Here is an 18,286-nt window from a genome sequence, read left to right as displayed (position 1 = left end):
TTGTCATGCAATAACTTCTGCATAATTAAAGGACGTATATTTGTGTATGTATAATAATGTATGTAAAATAGTGTATGTTAGATAATTATGTATATGACACTATAACTGTGTATTAAGCCTATTGTGTTTTCCTAATGAAATAAATATATAAATTTTACTTATCAGTGACCTTGGGATTCTCGCCCCGAGCGTTTACAATTCACACGACTGCCCTACCCGTGCTTTTTGTATTGTTCTAGTGTGTGCGGTCCCACATTCGATCCCCATCGAAGTACGTTTATGGTAGAACCATCGTGTCCGTGGGTTTTCGCAGGGTACACCAGATCCCTCCTACACTGCATTACACCAATTCTTCCATCACCATCCTTTTGGCAAAATCACCGCATCCTTTAGCCTAAGCGGCATATCGCAGTACATTAAACTGAAATATTTCATTATATTTTAGTATCGTCAGAACTTTGAAAATTGGTTGCAGTCATTTGAATGTATTTCATTCCGTAATTAACTTAGAACAGATTAGTAATTCAATATTGTTTCATAATCATGGATGTTCGACTGTATGACCTATCCATGTCAAAGCATTCGCTCTCCCCTATTTCTTCGTTCTCCCAACACACACACTCCTGCTGTGATGATTTTACTATTCAAAAATTTTACATTTATTTTTAGAGTGAATATCTCACCCAAAGGTACTAGCCATTATGTTTGTTAAGAATAGCAAAGAAAGGTTTAATCGAATAGATGGGTGAACAGATTGGACTTACTTGTCGGTTTCTTTTAATACCAAGTTCAAATCTTGTGGTAGCTTCTTTCCTATATTAAAATGAATGTTGATAGGTTGTAGTGTAGTTCATTCCAAAACGGCTGCTAGTGTTTCGTTGTTAATTCACTAAGCAAAAGTACTAGCATGTCAACTCACAAAGCTTGTATCTGCATTGCAGCGAGACGTAGTTATATTCCATATACTTTACCCATTTTACAAAATCAGACGAGATCACGTATTGATTTCACACTAGTGATTACGTAATGAGTTCACACGATTTCTTCCATTATTTTATTTTTCTCAATGTCAAGGAAAACACGATTTCATAATTTGATTTCAACATTCTGCGTGAGAGATGTGTGCTAGCGATAAAGGATAATACCTTGCTTTTCCAACCATACATCATTATACGGTAATTGTAATAATTAAATAATGCAATTATCTCTTTTAATAAGCACTTTAATAATACTTTATTGATAAGTTCTTCGCATAGAATGATCTATCTAACTAACTAACTCTATGACCCATAGAACCTGGAGGTTCAATGCCGCGTTTACAGAAGTTCCCCACCGACTTGTATCCCTAGCCTATTGGATCCAGGTTCTACTTTGTATTCCTATTTCTGCGAGATCCTATGTCGTCATATCTGCGCCTAGTTGTTCTTAATGGTCGGGTTTTGATTGGTCTTCCAGTCAAGATTTTGAAGGCGTTTCTACTTTCTTCCATCCTGCCTACATGGCCTGAAGCCTTGTGCCTCCTAGATTTCACGACTCGAACATTGTTTGGTAAATCGTATTTATTATGTAGTTCCTCGTTGTGAAGTTTTCGCAATTTCCAATTGCCGTTCCTCTTGTTCTCAAATAATTTCAGTCTATGTTCTTCCCTCAGAGTAAGCGACGATGTTTCGCAAACATACAGAACGACAGGCATTATTATTCTTTGATATGCTTTAAGCTTCTAATTTCTTGTCAGAATTCGCGACGACAATGGATTTTGAACTGAATAATAATGCAAATTCCCTGCTTTTACCCTACATTTAATTTTTTTGTGAATATGGTTTTATACAATTATCTAGAATTCCCGGTGGGAGTTCATGTGGTTCGGATTCCACATTAAGCAGCAGGTCTACGTCTTACATAGCCTTGATGCTGAAAGGGGCGCTAAATTGAAATCAAATCAAATCCAATCAAATTTACGTTGAATTATTTTACGGTCCTATTATTTTGAAACTTTACCTATACAACACTACATTGAATTATTCTAGGTTGTATTCAAATTTACACTGTTTTACACTTCGTCGTCCCTTATTTCAGTCTCTGCTACGCTGACTACATTCGGGGAATCGCTGGTCATTTCTGGGTTTAAAATCTTCAGACTGGCTCGCAGACTCCTTACTTCCACTTTCGTGTTCACTCACTTCTACATTATCTTTTTTGTTATGATCTTTCTCACACAAAAGCTTCCACGAGATCATCATGGCTGATTTATCCGAATAATCCATTCCTAACATTTCCCTCCGCTCTTTTAAGCTGTTCATTTCTAATTTCCTCTTTTTTCCACACTTGGTATCAGTTTGTTAACTTTGTTGACCTCTCTTCCATCCATTAAAATGATATTTATGTTTATAAAGCTTAAAACATCTCCAAAGCAAAGGTCACGTGCACAGGGAAACACTGAGATAAAACATTACACGGTTAGTCGCGCGCGGTGGAAAGCACCGCACAGTCACTAAACAATCACTAGTAGTTAAACCAAACAACGGATAACGGAGTGATTGAGCAGGAATGTTCGAGAAGGTTAGGGTAAGATTAGGTAGACGGTGGAGTCGGTCGGACAAACAGAGTGGGCACACGATAAAAAATAATTTCTCTGGGGTGATTTTGACCGCGGCGCGACAACTCGAGGGTCAAGGGATAGCTGGATTTATCAGTGATAGTCTCGATTGCATTTAAGCCCAATTTTATACAAGAAAGGACATGTCAGTTGGTCTTGGAACTGACAGAGGCAACGCCAAAGGAGTAGATCTTCGATATTTATTTCTTTCATTTGTGTTGAAAGGGAAAGGACCTAAGATGTAGCTGTTTGTCATATATTCATTTCTTCATGTGTTTAATAAATTCATAATAGCATTACAACTGCAAAAACGAAATTTCTTTGCTTTCATAAATGATATATTGCATAAACCTTATCCTTCCCATAAAAATAAAGGGTATTTCAGCTAGTCTTTAATAAATGAAATAATGTATATATGTGTCTGCCTGAAATTACATTTTCACCTAGAAGGATGTAACTTAAAACAACCAAACTTTCGACACTTACAGATCACCAGATCAAATCACATCTGAGAGCGTATTTTCGATATTCGCCTGCCGGACAGACATGCCAGGGGCAGGGATGTCATCATTTATTATTTGATACCTCACGCAACAAATTGAGCCTGTTTAATAAGAGATATAAACTCCGGCATATGAACTTTCTTTTCAACTCCATCCATCCCGACTCTGGAACTCACTAAAGAAATAAAACTTATGACCAGAGTATATACTACCCTTATTTATTCAAACTAAAATACACGGTAACAGTTTCAACACACTGCATTATTTTCGTCACACAATAACTGAAAGAGATATTTTCAGAGCATAGAAGTATGTACTAAAAGTGAAAGAACTTAAATTCAATGTTTGTATGAGAAGCCAACTCATTCTTACTTCCTCGAGCCTCATCTGTCAGCCACCTGCCCTGACTTAAAACTAGAATACATATAAAACATTTATAATAAGTTGTATTTAGTATAATTCTGCTACTTTTAAATTATATCTAATAGGCTTCAAGAGAGCACTAAGAAGAAATTCCTAAGACAATTCATCAGTTACAAACAATAGGTGGATTGCAGATGTTTCGAAAAGACAAACAAGAGTGGAATTAATAAAGAAGTGTAACTCTGGTAAGAATTGTTAATTATTGCATTAACTCTGGTTGCTCAGTGATAGAGTGTTCACCTCTGGGGCATAGGGTCCTTGGCTCGATCCCAACTCGCGCCAAGTGAGCTTTTGTGGTGGCCAAATACCGTGTGCGTGAGTTTTTTGGGGTTCTCCCGTTTCTTACCACTTTCTTCAATCTACCACCATATTCATTTCTCACCTTCACCGTCTGCTTTAGACTAGCCGGGCAAAAACATTCGACGTAAAATTTACAGATTTCATTTCATTTTTCTGAAACGTCTTTATTGCAAGAAACATAATATGGACACTTATTCCAACGTTTAAAAAAGAACGGTTTAATGGGGTAAGAAGGTGGATGCTTGGAGGGCGTAACGTGTAAAAATAATTAAAAACGACTGTTACCTGTGTTGGGGATATTGGAGATTAAGGGGATATTGCACTGTGTGCCGTGTCGTCTTCGTGCGGAATGAGGCCGACGAATATGGACGCGACACAAGAATAATCAATCGAATAAAGGATAAAAACATTGTAAAGAAGATTGAGTTAATCAGGTTTGGTTGTAAGAGTCACTATACGTTGTGTAAGAATCATTGGTTTTGTTTATTATGTTTTTCTTTTTAAAGAAAAGAAAAAGTAAAAAAAATAAAAAAAAGAAGGTTGAAAAAATCATGAAAATATGTTGAAAATTTAAGTAATGACAGTTGGAAAGACTGTTAGAGGAAGAAATTGCAGTCGCGAATAGGGGGCGTGGTCATCGAAACCGACTCTACAAGCTAAAGTAGGTTCCGTGCCTACTTGACTTGTGTTCGTATTGTATAGCCGGAAGATTGCCCAGACGGAGTATTTTTTATAACTGGGAGATTGTCAAGCGACAGGATTGTTCAGTCTATGGAGTGTAGTTTCGTTTCGACGGGGTTTCTCTTTATTGAGAATAGTTTACCGTTGTTATTCCTGTTGGTGTGATGTTTGTATTATCGACGTCTATCGATAAAATCATATTGGTGTTGTGTCAGTTATATATAACAAAGTGATCAGTGGAAAAAGGAATGTTGTATTCCTTGGTTATTCAATTCTCGCAAGCAAACTTAGTGGCAAGTCAAACAGGCTCTTTTTCTGTCCTCTTTTGGTGGCTACTAAGTTATGAAAGTGAATCGGGGAGTGAAAGCTTTCTTTGAGATTGTGTTTCATGCTTGTGAATTGATAGCAAAGATAGTTATTTGCTTTTTAAGCTTTTGTTCTCAATTTCTGTTAAATCTGTGCACAGAAATAGTGAATGTAAACGGCAGTGTTGTATGGGGCCTATTGTGCCAAGTGAAAGCCCGAATAGATCACATTAATTGTAATTCCTATTGGGCATTACCTGGTTTACTTAGCTTAAAATCCAGTATTAAATCTTTCTTGCTTTACATTTTTTGTGAGGAAACTAAGCAAAACAGTCCGAAAGGCTCTTTCCGACCCTCTCCCGACTCTTTACTCCGACATCTTTTCGACGACGGCGATGGCGCATTAATGCTCATTTTCGGCTTTTTGTCGTCAGCTCGGCAAGGTAACTATTCGTCTCTGTCTAAAACGGTGGAAAGACGCCGGTGTCTGGCGCCGGACATCCCAACGCGGTATCTGATCGGTATGCACATAATGTCCGAATGCATTCGGCAGCATCTTGATAGGGATACAAGTCGGAGTAGTTTCATTAAAATTTTAACAATCATACTTACTTCTAAATCGGACAGACTCATTGCTAATCCTTTGTAACTACAAGCAGTTATACATTATCCAAGGTAATGTTAGAAAATAAAATGAAATGAAATGAAATCTTTGAGTTTAATGTTCTAAGGTTATGCAGATTAGGCTAAAGGAGACGGTGATGATGAGTAATGAATAAAACGCTGGAATTAAGAAAGTGGGAGAAAACAATACAACCCAAAGAAAACCCACGCACAGGGTGTTTGTCGACCACACAGTTCATTTGGCGGAGTTTGGGATTGAACCCAGGAAGAAAGTAAAGTGAATTATAGTTGGAGAAATAGTCCTTACGAGATATAGAAGTACTCGGAGAGAAAAAAGAATTGACAACTAGTTTCCGATACATTGTTTGTATTAATAATATGGGCATCAACGGCTAACAGAAATTAAAAGCATTGATAGTAGTGGCGAAGTTAGCAATTAGCACGAAGAAAAATTCATTTTCTTGATCTTTGAATTTTTTATTAATTAACAATCTTTTTCATACATTATAGTCTAAGCAAAGGAGACGTTTCATTGCCTAACCTGTTCCACAAGTGTTATTAGTACATTTACTACGTTGATTAGTTTTATGTTATTCATGCATTGTGAATATTTCCAAACATGTAGTGAATAAAGCACAAGAAGAAAATTCATAAGGAATCTATGTAAAGTATTTTGCTAGTAGCGCAGAAACATGAATAATATGCAAAAGGATAGCAACACAATGGAGGCATTTAATATATAGATATAGAGAAGAATAAGGAGAACGAAAAACAAATACGTTTGTATTACTGTAAGGGAAGGGAAGAATTTTACATTAATTAGAAACTGATTGGATCTTTCACTAATAAAAAAAATCACGTTGTGATGACATGGATTGACACAAATATGGTAATGAGGAATTATGTGATGTATGTATATATAATAAAGCATCCTATCATTATGGATTTATTGTGAAGTAGATGGGGCCATCTTCTATTTACGGGACATACTATCTTATTCCTCACTTGCCCCTTTCCGTCTTACCTTTATGTTTTCAAACAGGTGTGTAATGAATTGAGAAATATTGGAAGATCTGGTACCAGCTGGTAATATAAAATGACGAGGCCCTCGTGATCTAAAATCCAGATTGTAATTGGTTGGTTTGGAAGCCAGAATGGAAGCCAATGGATCAACTGACGTCGATCGTCAGTTGGTCACGGTTTAAGGTGTGTAGTGTTTCTTACTTTACACTTTGTTAAATTGTTTTTTGTGTGTGAAAAATGGTGAAAATTTTTCTCAGTGGATTTCTGTGAGTATACTGAATGTATTTGAAAGATGAATATTTAAAGATGGACATATTTAGACACGAGCAAGTGTAAAATTTTTCTAATTGACTACCTAAAGACGAGAAAACTGGAAGTTGCGGTAGGCCACGTTGGAATGGCGCTTTTGAGAAAAAAAAGTAATCTAGGCGGTTTCCATCAGGAACTGTAGGATTTTTTTATTATCGAATTGTTAATAATTTTGTGTATTATTAGTTGTTTTTTGTTTTTCTATTTTTTATTTTTATTTATAATAAATTGTTTATCCTTGTTATTTGAAAAAGTGGGGTTGTCATTGCTAAGTATCTTCCTTGAACAACTGAAACAATTTTTGGCGAAAGTTTTGTATATTAAAAGTGAAAGTGATACATTTATATTATCTGGGTGCGCTACGCGTCCTCTTAATACAATACTGGTCAAAGCTATACCCACTTATTTTCACTATTATTTCTCCGGTGGACAAGTCTGTATTTTCAAAATGAGATATGTTCTGATCCCTTATTCTTTCAAGAACGGATTTTGGCCCGGGGTGGTCATTCGGAAAGAAATGGGATTCAGAGTGTTTTGTTACAGAACAGTGACCAACTCACCTAAAATTCTCTCACTTAAAAAATTTAAATATAAATTCAGTTGTTAACTTATCATGCTCGTGTCATATTCTGTGTATGTAATTACTTGTTCGTATAAATTAGTAGGGTATCTTATAGAAAGTCTTTGAAGGGCAGTTCAAGAAACTGATTCCGGGGATCGAACCCATGCTATCTGGTATATAAGTATAAAATCGCTTCCAAAATAGAAAATAGCGGCTGTGGGTGGTAACCCTATTTTCTTTCTTGAAAAAGAGTTTGTAGACGAAATTCCTGTCATTTTAATGCGTTTGTCAATATAATAGACGAAGAGCAATTAAAAATATTTTCTATGACTGAAAGTGACGCTAAGAAAATGCCATTTGCCATTACAACTGATAACAGAAAGACTGCACCTGTCTGTTCGGTTCGGGTGTTGAAGTAGGTCAGGGTAGAGGCACTGATAATACAAACTTATCATCTTGGAAGTGTGTGTGTGTGTGCGAACAGTTGGCAGTCAGCCAGGCCATTTTCCTCTTGTGTCTGTGAAAGAGCAAGCTAGAGCTGAACCTCAATCTTAATTCACACAAAGCAGATGTTTTAATAAGATGGGATGATCGTAAGCATTTTGAGTTTTACGATCATTCATGGAACCATTAGAAAATTGTGATGGTACGGATCCTTTAAAATTGTATCAATTTATTCCAAAGATTGGTGAACTTTGTAATATTGAGCGTCTTCCTTTTTCTGCGGTTTTATATTCTTTGCGTGGGAAAGTTACGGGTCCAATGCAAGAAATTCTGAACGAGCTGCCACATACATGTAAAAGCTGGGATTTAGCAAAGTGATTTTGTTTTTCATAATTTATTATCAGAATGTGCTATTCACACAATAATAGTAGAATACATGTATCGCCATCAAGAAAATAACGAGGATTTAAAAACCTTTCAAATGCGTTTAACTACTGGTGAAAAACTTTTGAATTTTCGTTGTGGGGACGAAAGGCTTATTAGTTTTAATATCGGTAGCGTTTTTCCGAATATAAGAGAGCGGTTGTTTTCTCTCATGTTCTGCAATCTCATGTTTTCGGTTTCATAAAGTTGTTTCCTTGGAAATAGAAGAGTTAGTAAAAGATCGGGAGCCGAGAGAGGGCGGACTGTAGAAAGAGTCGTGACGAACTAGTAAACGCGGTGAACCGAATTTTATAAACATGCGAACATATCACTATTTGATACAATACTTCGCATGGAGTAAAGAGAGAGAATAATTCACTTAAGTTTAAAAGTGTTCGGAAACCTTACGAACGATTCTTGCTGTCAAGTGTTTTACGATTACCAAGTTTGATTTATTCAAGAACGTTTTATAGCATCCAAAACGGATCTGCAGAGAAGCATCCTCTTCAACATGCATCCAGTAGTACTCAAGGCATGACATTATTTTTGGCCAGATTTCCTTTTATTTATTCCACACAAACTTTCAGACATTTAAACACGTCCAATCTAAGAACACTGAACTATATGTCAAAAAATGATCTAAAATGAAGGCAATGCTTCTCTCTAAATTGAACATTAACCTCATTGATCACAACTTAAATTAGTTTTAATTTTCATTGCACACAGTCTTGCCTAACTTTTAGGAGCATGTTCATAAGAGAAAGTGCAGATATTTCTTTAAGTTAGGGTTGTTCTTCTCTTTCAGCTACAATCCCCACATTCATTTCGAATTAGAGTAGACCAGTCTAACAATTTTACTCTAATTATCTTCACCTCTGTTGCAACATTTTCGAGCCGTCGAATGATAAATACCCTCTGTGATTTTCTAAAGGAGTTTTATTCTGTTCATCCGTTATTACCTTCAACCGTTTTCATATTAATCGTACTGGACGTTTTATGTGTTAGAGGCAAGTCTTGACGGCCATTTTAGAAAAGGTAACCCATATGGCCAATCTTTTGCCAATACGCTGTTTAGTGTATGAAGGTCTATCGAGCGAGCATCATGTGACCCATATTTTCATTTAGAATTTTTACGTTTTGCCTGGGTCCGGGGCAACCGCGACAACGTTAATCGATTTGCGCCATGGCTTTTCTCTTTGAGCATTTGTTTGGTTCATATATGTTCATCCGTTTACATATGAGTGCTATAGGACGTTTATCTGATACAGGTAACATATTTTGGCGGCCATTTGGAATATGGTTACGGATATGTAAAATCTTTTGCCACACCACTATTTAGTTGTTAAACATCTATCGATTGAAGTGTCACTAGTCCCATTTTTCTTTTAAAATTTTAATGTTAGCCCAGGGTTCACTTGATGATCGACCCTGAAGGCACCGTGACATAACCATTCGATTTGCCCCGTACTATTTCTGATATGAGTTTTTGTTGTGTTTATTTATGCTCAGTCGTTTTCGTGATATTTCCGTGGAAAGATTAAAAAGGGTCACCCTGTATATATAATATGTGTGTGTCTAACCCGTTTTCACAGCACGCTTCGCCACTGGTTTAATGTCCCGTTCAGCAGCGAGGTTATATGAAAAGTGGTATGTGTCACATAAATTGATGCTAGAATCTTTCTACAAACTACATTCATCGCTCGTTTCAAAAGCATCGTAGTCTACATTCTTTATTATTTCCGTAATTTCTCCGGGTGAAAATACGACACTACCATAAGAACCACGACTTGTCCCTGTGTTATTCATGGCCCAAAACTCAACTAAAAGGAGGAAGTGAATCCTAAGCAAACTACAACAAGGATGTTGAAATAACCATGCACACTTACATTGGTTAATAGAAAAAGGGAAAACAAAAATAGCTACATGTTTTTGTCTCTTGAGTACTCATATCTTTTTGGGAATACATACTTGAAACAGGATGTCATTTAAATCTGCGCAATACGTGACCTGTACGCATGAAATTGAAAAATATTCGTGATAAGAAAACAGAAGGTACTAGTTGTATGCTGCTGTTGCGTTCTAACAGTCAACTCCGTGCTCAAGTACTGGAACTGACCTTGGTATAACGCCTTTCACAGAACGCCTTGTAAATGGAGAACAACTATAATTACCCATGGGTCTCATGCAGCTATACGTCACTCCGTTTCTGCCCCTGGCTGTGTTTTACGAAATTATTGTTTGCTTTTCTTGCTTTGGGGTAAGGAGTAAGACACCATTGAACACCTTAGGAGACCCGAAAGTCGACCGTTGTTAATGTAACGTTAATACTTTCGAGCAGTGGTGTATACTAGTTTGAGAGAATGGGCTACCACTGACCTTGTATATTATTATTGTTATTAATGACAATAATAATAATAAAAGTAATAATAATAATAATAATAATAATAATAATAACAATAATAATAATAATCAAAGTGTGCATAACAATGAACAAACAATGGTTGATGTATTTTGTTTGAACTTTTGTTTTGAATCCATTAATGTTTTAAACCGTAAATGAAATTCCATCATACATTTGCGCAGTTAACTTCTCGTGGATTACATTAGTAAAATGTTAATTTCTACCAATGTAACTTCCTTCAGCAATCACCTCTGTTACTAACGTTGGTTGTCATTCCATGCCAGACTTCGCAAAAGATCTGACAAGAGTATATTAATGTAACGTAAAAATGCAGACAGTCATTATAATTGTTATGTTTATTATACAAAATCCGCTACGTTAATTCCAAATTTTTGCGATACGTTAACCAACGATTCTCGGGCTCTTTTGTTGCCGAGACCTTTTTACCCGGCCCTTTTGATGAGGGATGTTTTGATTCTGGCCTTTTGACTCAGGCCCTTTAGTTGCGGAGATCGCTTGATAGGGGCCCGTTTGACTCGGGATCTTTTGTAGCGGGCCCGTTTGACGCAGGGCCTTTTGACCTGGGTCATTAATCGTGGTACTCTTTTGACCCGGACTTTGTTTATGACGGGCGTTTTGATTCGGCACCTCTTGATTCGGGCCCTTTTGACAAAGGGGCGTTTCAGCCGGATACTTTCATATTCATGACCTTTTCATTTCGGATTAAATTCGGTGGCATAAAAGAAAAACTGGAAGAAGGAAAATGTATATTAATAATCCAGTGGGTGTCAATTATTGGTCCAGAGTTCTTTCATGGCTAACCAGTTAGCGTACGAGAATTTGGCGTGAACGATCGGGATTTGATTCCCGACGGAGGTCGTGTGGTTCGGATTACACGTCAATTAGTAGGTCCAAGTATCATATAGGCTCATTGCTGAACGGGACGCTAAACACAAAATTAACTCGGTTCACCTCAAAAATTGGTCAAAAAATATATACTACAATCTATATGCTAAATTAAAATGAAACACAAACCAAACCGTATTTTGTTATCTACTGTTATCTATCGCGCAAATATGAAGGAAATCTAGCATTACGAAATCTATGAGATTTTTGGGTTTATTGATTAACTACGTTGTTCGTGACTGCTTATGTAGTGTTATAGACTACCTGCAAAATCGAAGCTTGATTTCTAGCATGACCTCCTACTACAACTAATTACGAAAGCATAAATCGCATTATGTCGTTCCATACGAAGGTTCTAGAGAGAACAAGTTACATAATGTTTATACTTACCGCAATATTCAAGGTTTGTTTAATAAGTAAAATAATAATCGATGCTCTTGTACATCATTCATATTCTCCATTGCACTTCGCATTTTTTGTTATAATGCAGTTCCGTCCTAACTTTAGTAGATTATAAACGGTAAGGATACTGATACACTGAAAATAATACCTTGTCAATAATGCTAACTTTGTTAATACGAACTTCTGGTTTGCATCTTAAATTTTCGATATTTCTACCTTGGATGTCTTTTACTTTTTAACTTATAGGGATGTTTTAAATTCATTTGCCTAAGACTTAACTTTTCACTTGAGAAATACAAATATGTCAACGAGGGGCAGCGCCTATCTTTCAAAATTGCACAAACCTGTTGTTCTGAAGTCAGAAGCGGTTTTTGTTTTAGTATGTGGAAAGAAATTGGTACTGTAAATAAGATATGAAACGCAGATAGACTGCAAGATATAAGGAAAGCAGATTATGAACAGAGATGTGGAATAGGGCAAATGACTATACGGAAAGTTGTGTTCCTTTATGAAAACGCTTTCTGCTACTTCTCAGGATGGTGTGAAACTTCTAGGCTAAAAAACTTCCCATTCTATGTTACCCTTTAACAAATACATATAAACTGTCCCTTTAATTTTCGTATCTTTGGTTTACTTTTTCCCGTTTCCTGCACTGAAATCAACCTAAAAACTTCAAGGATTTGAAAACATCAAAGACAGTCAGGTAAGACGATAAAGAACTGTGCGATCCAAAACAGGCGTTCGATAACTGCTTTTAGCGATCAGAAAACAGTTCGATTTTTGCAAATATTTCGGAAAAGGGAATAGAAACGCGTAGGTGGTACGTTGTAGGACTGATTTCTAGTATAGTTAGAAACTTTAGAAAAAACAGGTTGGATATATGAAAAACGATTATTTTTTCTTCTAGCAGAATAGTTTCACTCTATACCTGATAGTTGGACAACCAACATGGCAATAAATTCATGCCAGAAAACATTAAATTCCGGAATCTTCTTCCATTTGGAACAAGAAAGTATTAGTAATTGAGATTATCACTTACAAAAAGAACCACGAGATAAATATGCAGAAATTCAATTCTCGTTGAATTCTAAGAGATACAAATTAATGCAAAGTAAAGCAAACTAACAATATGCATCATGAAGGTACCTAAAAAGTGAGAAGCGAAACAAAATCAGAAAAAAGCAAGAAGGAAAGAAAAGAGCGAAAGACATGGGAATAAATGAAATTTTAACGCTTCAGGATAAACAGTTTGCGTCTCTTCCCCCTTCCCTCTGTCTAGGGTTTTTCTCACTTCTATGGGATAAATCTCATTCAGTATCAATCGCGAACATGACTTATAATGTTTAATTCTTTGAAAAGAAAGAAACTGTAAATCCTGGCAGAGTCGAATCAAGAACCTCTAGAAATACAAAAACACATGGTGTGAAATTTGCTACATAGACTACAACAGATGTGTTATTAAATCAGGTATTAAAAAGGGAAGCAGTCAGCTAGTAACCTCCGATTCTATTTGAAATTTGAACAATATTTACATTTAAGCATGTTTCTCTTACTCCTCTGGTTTCATTAAAAAAGCCATTTGATCTGTAGAGCAAGATCAAGAAAAAGTAATTGACAATATTGATAATATACTGTTTCACCAGCATATAACTTGTACTACTCGAAGGTTAAAAGAGTGATTTCGTAAATCTACGAAACAATTACTAATTCTTGAAGAAGCCTGTAGTAATAGTAATTCCAGCATATAAGACAAGGTAAATACGCTTTGCAAGTTCTGATGTGAATAATTTGGAAAGGTGTCGGCTTGTTGAATATTACAACGTAAGTTCAAATGTGAACTGGTTGTGGTTAATGTTGTCTTTCAAAATACATTTTTCTATGTTCAGCAAAAAAAAAAAAAAAAAAAAAAAAAAAGCAAGAAAATAATTATTAATAATAAATGAGGTATTCAGATGCCAAACCGATTAACTCCATCAAACGGGTTTTTTCACGAGTGTAGTAACTTAGATATAATAATCCTTATGCAGAGACGTTTTGGCGCGTTTTTATTGCCATACTAAAGACATCGACTAACACATATTGAAATGAAATGAAATCTTTAAGTTTTACGTCCCAAGTTATGCCGGTTAGGCTAGAGGAGACAATGATGAGAGAGGAGTGAAATGGTGGAATGAAGAAAGTGAGAGGAAACGGGATAACCCCGAGAAAACACACGAGCACGGTGTTTGTCCACAACAACGTCCACACGGCGCAAGCTGGGATCGAACTAGGGACCCCAAGCACCGGAAGTGAACGCTCTACCACTGAGCCAACTCGCCTTCCAACTAACACATATTTTCTACAGTAGTATGGTCTTTAGTATGACGCTAATTGTACGTCAAAACAACTCTGCATAAGACCCATTGTATTGAGATGAGACTGATCAGAAGGTTTATGAATTCTAGTGACAAATTGTTAAATTATGGTGGTAATTTATTTTGCCTCTGAAAAAAATATATCTTTTCCAAATCATAAATGTGTAGAACAAAAAAGCAACAAAGCACGAAGTTGATCGGTTTTGGTTCTGAACCCCTAAAATATAAAAAAAATAAAAATGTATTTTGAAAGAAAAGATGAAGAAATTTTTGCTCCACCGTGATCTGAATTTTTTCACTCAGAAAGGAAAAAATTAACAATTTGCTAATGCAATAATTTGCAGATGGTGATTTAAAAACTGATTTTACATTGGGGTGTATTTTGTAAGAACAATACGGGATGTTATAATGGATTTCTGGTGTCACCAGCTCATCCTTTCAACCCCTATAACTACTCTACCCATTGCCATCTACCGTTTAAATCATCTACTCATTGCCATCTGCCGTTATAATTCTCTACCCATTGTCATCTACTGCTGGGATTCCAAACTTATAATACTCTAGTTATGTACTTTTAGAACTTATGCGCCAAGTCCAATTTTTATGAAAGAATGTTTACTTGTAAGGCATCAAAGAAGCCAGTGGGTGGATGGAGGGATCCTCTCCTATATTTTAGCCCCTGCCATCTACGAAAAATATGCCGACTCCATGTGTTCTTTCATGTATGAACTAGAAGAATTATTTTAACTGTTTTGAAATGAAAAAATAAAACAATGAAATAAAAAATTAAAAAGGAATACAGATTGAGTTACGATCGGTTGACGCTCTTTTATTTTGTTGCTTTTTTTTCTTCGACACGGGGAAGTCGAATATGGGTTAAGACAGGAAAGATGGTGTTTTCTGATAAATGATTTCTCGCGCAAAATTAGCCATGCAGAAAGAAATAGTGTTTATGTAAACATACACTCGCCACATAAAATACTACTAACTTATTCAACAAAATTGATTCAACTTTAAATGTCGGGTCACGTTCAAGTGTTAGTTCGCTAATTGAGGGGCTGAACATCATGTCTTCAAATCCAACTTCGGTTTGTTTAGTGGTAGCTTGTTAAAACTCTTACGTAATATACTAGTAGTTTAACACAATGAAATTAATGTTCATATACGAAGTACAATTGAAGATCAAAAACAAATGCAAACGGGTATCGACATGTGAAGATCCACAAATTTTCACCCCTTATGTTAATCGTGAAAGTGTTAACAATAGAAAAAAGTAACTGATCTGAGGTACCACTATGTGCAAACAAGTAAATCTATGTTTCTCGCTGATGGTACAATCTGTCCCTTACTATAACAACGAAATCGGTACGATTACCTTTCTACTACCTGGCGATTTAATTAAATATTTTAAAGGTTTTAAAAGCCAAAACCATAAGAAAATTGAGAAACCCATTTTTTATTTTTTTATTCCTATATATTATTATTATTATTATTATTTTCTTTGCAGCTCACACAAGACGCTATGGGAATATCGTAAAGCTAATAAAAATAGAAAAACTACGCTCCTTCACAGCTTAAGACTTACGGCTATTACCCATATATTTCCTGAGTAGATGATTTGTGCTTTCCTATTCCGCAGCTCATTGGATCCACATAGGTCTTTTACTCCGCGACGCGAGTTCAAACTTTCCTTGAGCTTATTTTTTTTTCATTGATCGTAAAAAAAACTATAGAAAAAACACGATAAGGGTATAAAGTGTGATTCGAAATTTTGTAATTTTCTTTCATTTATTATTATTATTATTATTATTATTATTATTATTATTATTATTATTATTATTATTATTATTATTATTATTATTATTATTATTATTGTCAAGCGAAGTATGATGTAGCTTTTACAAGCATACTGATCGTTCTACATGATGCTATTAATAAAAACTTTAAATAGCATTTAGCTAGAAGAATTTTCTTTATAACTATTGGCCGAATCGGAACAAAATTCGGTGATAAGCAGCCCTCAACTTAATTAGGATAGCTACATTTGCTAGCCGATCTTGGCCAAGTTTTGGGCTTGATTTGCGTCTGGTAATTTATTTCTTGGTAATTTCTTGCCAGATCCATTGGAAAGGATTTACTATTACCGAAACTCGCTTTCGCTATTAATGATTTTGCTCTATAATTTTCAACGTAACACCGGAAATGGTTTATTTCTACGACTTTCGGTTGGTAACAGAAGGAGATGAAAGGTATTCTTAGAATGCTTAATCAATTGCCAAAAACCGTTTTCGTTTTATAGTGGTCAACGTTAGAACTTAGATATGATTGATTTCTACCATTTCCGGTTTATGGATCACTTCAATTAACTAGCTCCTCCCAAATAGTGCTCTCAAACGGGTCGGGTCAGGTCAACTCGGGTCGGGTCAGTTGGGTCAGCTCGGGTCGGGTTGTCGGGTCAGACTAATCGGGTCGGGTCAGTCGGGTCAGCTCGGGTCGGGTTGTCGGGTCGGGTTATTCGGGTCGGGTTATTCGGGTCGGGTTGTCGGGTCGGGTCAATCGGGTCAGCTCGGGTCGGGTTGTCGGGTCGGGTCAATCGGGTCAGCTCGGGTCGGGTTGTCGGGTCGGGTCAGTCGGGTCAGTCGGGTCAGTTCACTTTGGTCAACTGAGTTTAGGTTGAGTTTAAACTCGGCTGGAGTCGAAAGCTGCTGTTTTTCACTAGCTGTCTAATTAAAAATATCAATTTTCAATTGATTTTATAGAAACCATAAATCTATTTTGAACACTTGCAGCTAGTGTTTTTATGATAAATGCTTATTTTTCTACTTGTGTGTACTTTAATTTTTAAATGTGGAAGATTGATTTTACCAATCGACTGTAAAATTAATATCTACGCCAATATGGAGTCTGGATTTAGAACAAAACTAGAAGTATTTTAAGCAACGCCAAAAGAGAGATTGGATATGGACGACCAAGCCCAAGCAGGGCCGCGGTGGCTCAGTGGTAGAGAATTAGTCTCTGGTGCATGGTGTCCAGTAGCGTAGCTCGAGTATTTTTTTAGAGGGGGGGGGGCAATGAAAGGCCCAAGAGAATTTTGAGGGGGACATCTCCAATATATATATATATATGTGTGTGTGTGTGTGTGTGTGTGTGTGTGTGTGTATTCAAGGTGAATGTTTCCATCTTTATTGTTCATGATTTTACTCTTTGGAAAACAGTGAAAATATAAGAATTTAGTACCTCAAACAACTAGGATTCATTAATGCAATTGATTTCTAATATAAGTAAATAGTTATTTAATCATGGCGTTTAAAATATGTGTAGCTGGTTGACTTAAGTGGAAGCAAATACACTTTTACAGGTAAAGAAAATAACTTATAGGTTCATGCCTCTACTTGAAGAGGATCTTTCTATTCGTGTGAGCAGCAGCAAACATATCCACAACTTGTTAAAGATCTAACGATTTAGCAATTTTCTTCTCAATATAAAGTAACACTAAGTTTATCAACCTATCATGAGTCATTGACTTGCGTAGCTATACAAGTCTTTAATCTTTTCAAAGAAGAGAATGACCTTTCACATGTAGCACTAGAAACTGATATCATCACAGAGATGATACCTAGCTTGTAGGTTTCTAGGAATGCGTTTTTGTAGACACAAAGAAGATCAACGAAATTCGTTAATGAATCAACTTTCGTTTTCTTCTCGTCTTCATACAACTTAATTGTTAGAGCAACCCACTTTATGCTTTATTTCTTGTTTAATTATGTTTTTTTTATAATTATGCTTTATTGTTAATTTCAATGATTATTTTACATTAATCGTGTATAATGTATATTTATTATACATCAAATATTCTAAATATCTTGATCTATTTATTGATTTTTTTGCAACTAGTTTCTCTCATATTTAATGAACTTTCTACTTAATTCATTGTAAACAGATGTGCTTTGCTCGAATACATTTTTTCTATCTTTTGTGTGCGCCTTACAGGTTCATATATACAGAAAGGGAAAGTAAAAGATGCCGCCAA

The sequence above is a fragment of the Thermobia domestica genome, chromosome 5 (assembly GCF_964235325.1).
Source record: "Thermobia domestica chromosome 5, izTheDome1.hap1.1, whole genome shotgun sequence".
NCBI classification, from domain to species: domain Eukaryota; kingdom Metazoa; phylum Arthropoda; class Insecta; order Zygentoma; family Lepismatidae; genus Thermobia; species Thermobia domestica.
Note: the sequence above shows the minus strand (reverse complement) of the source record.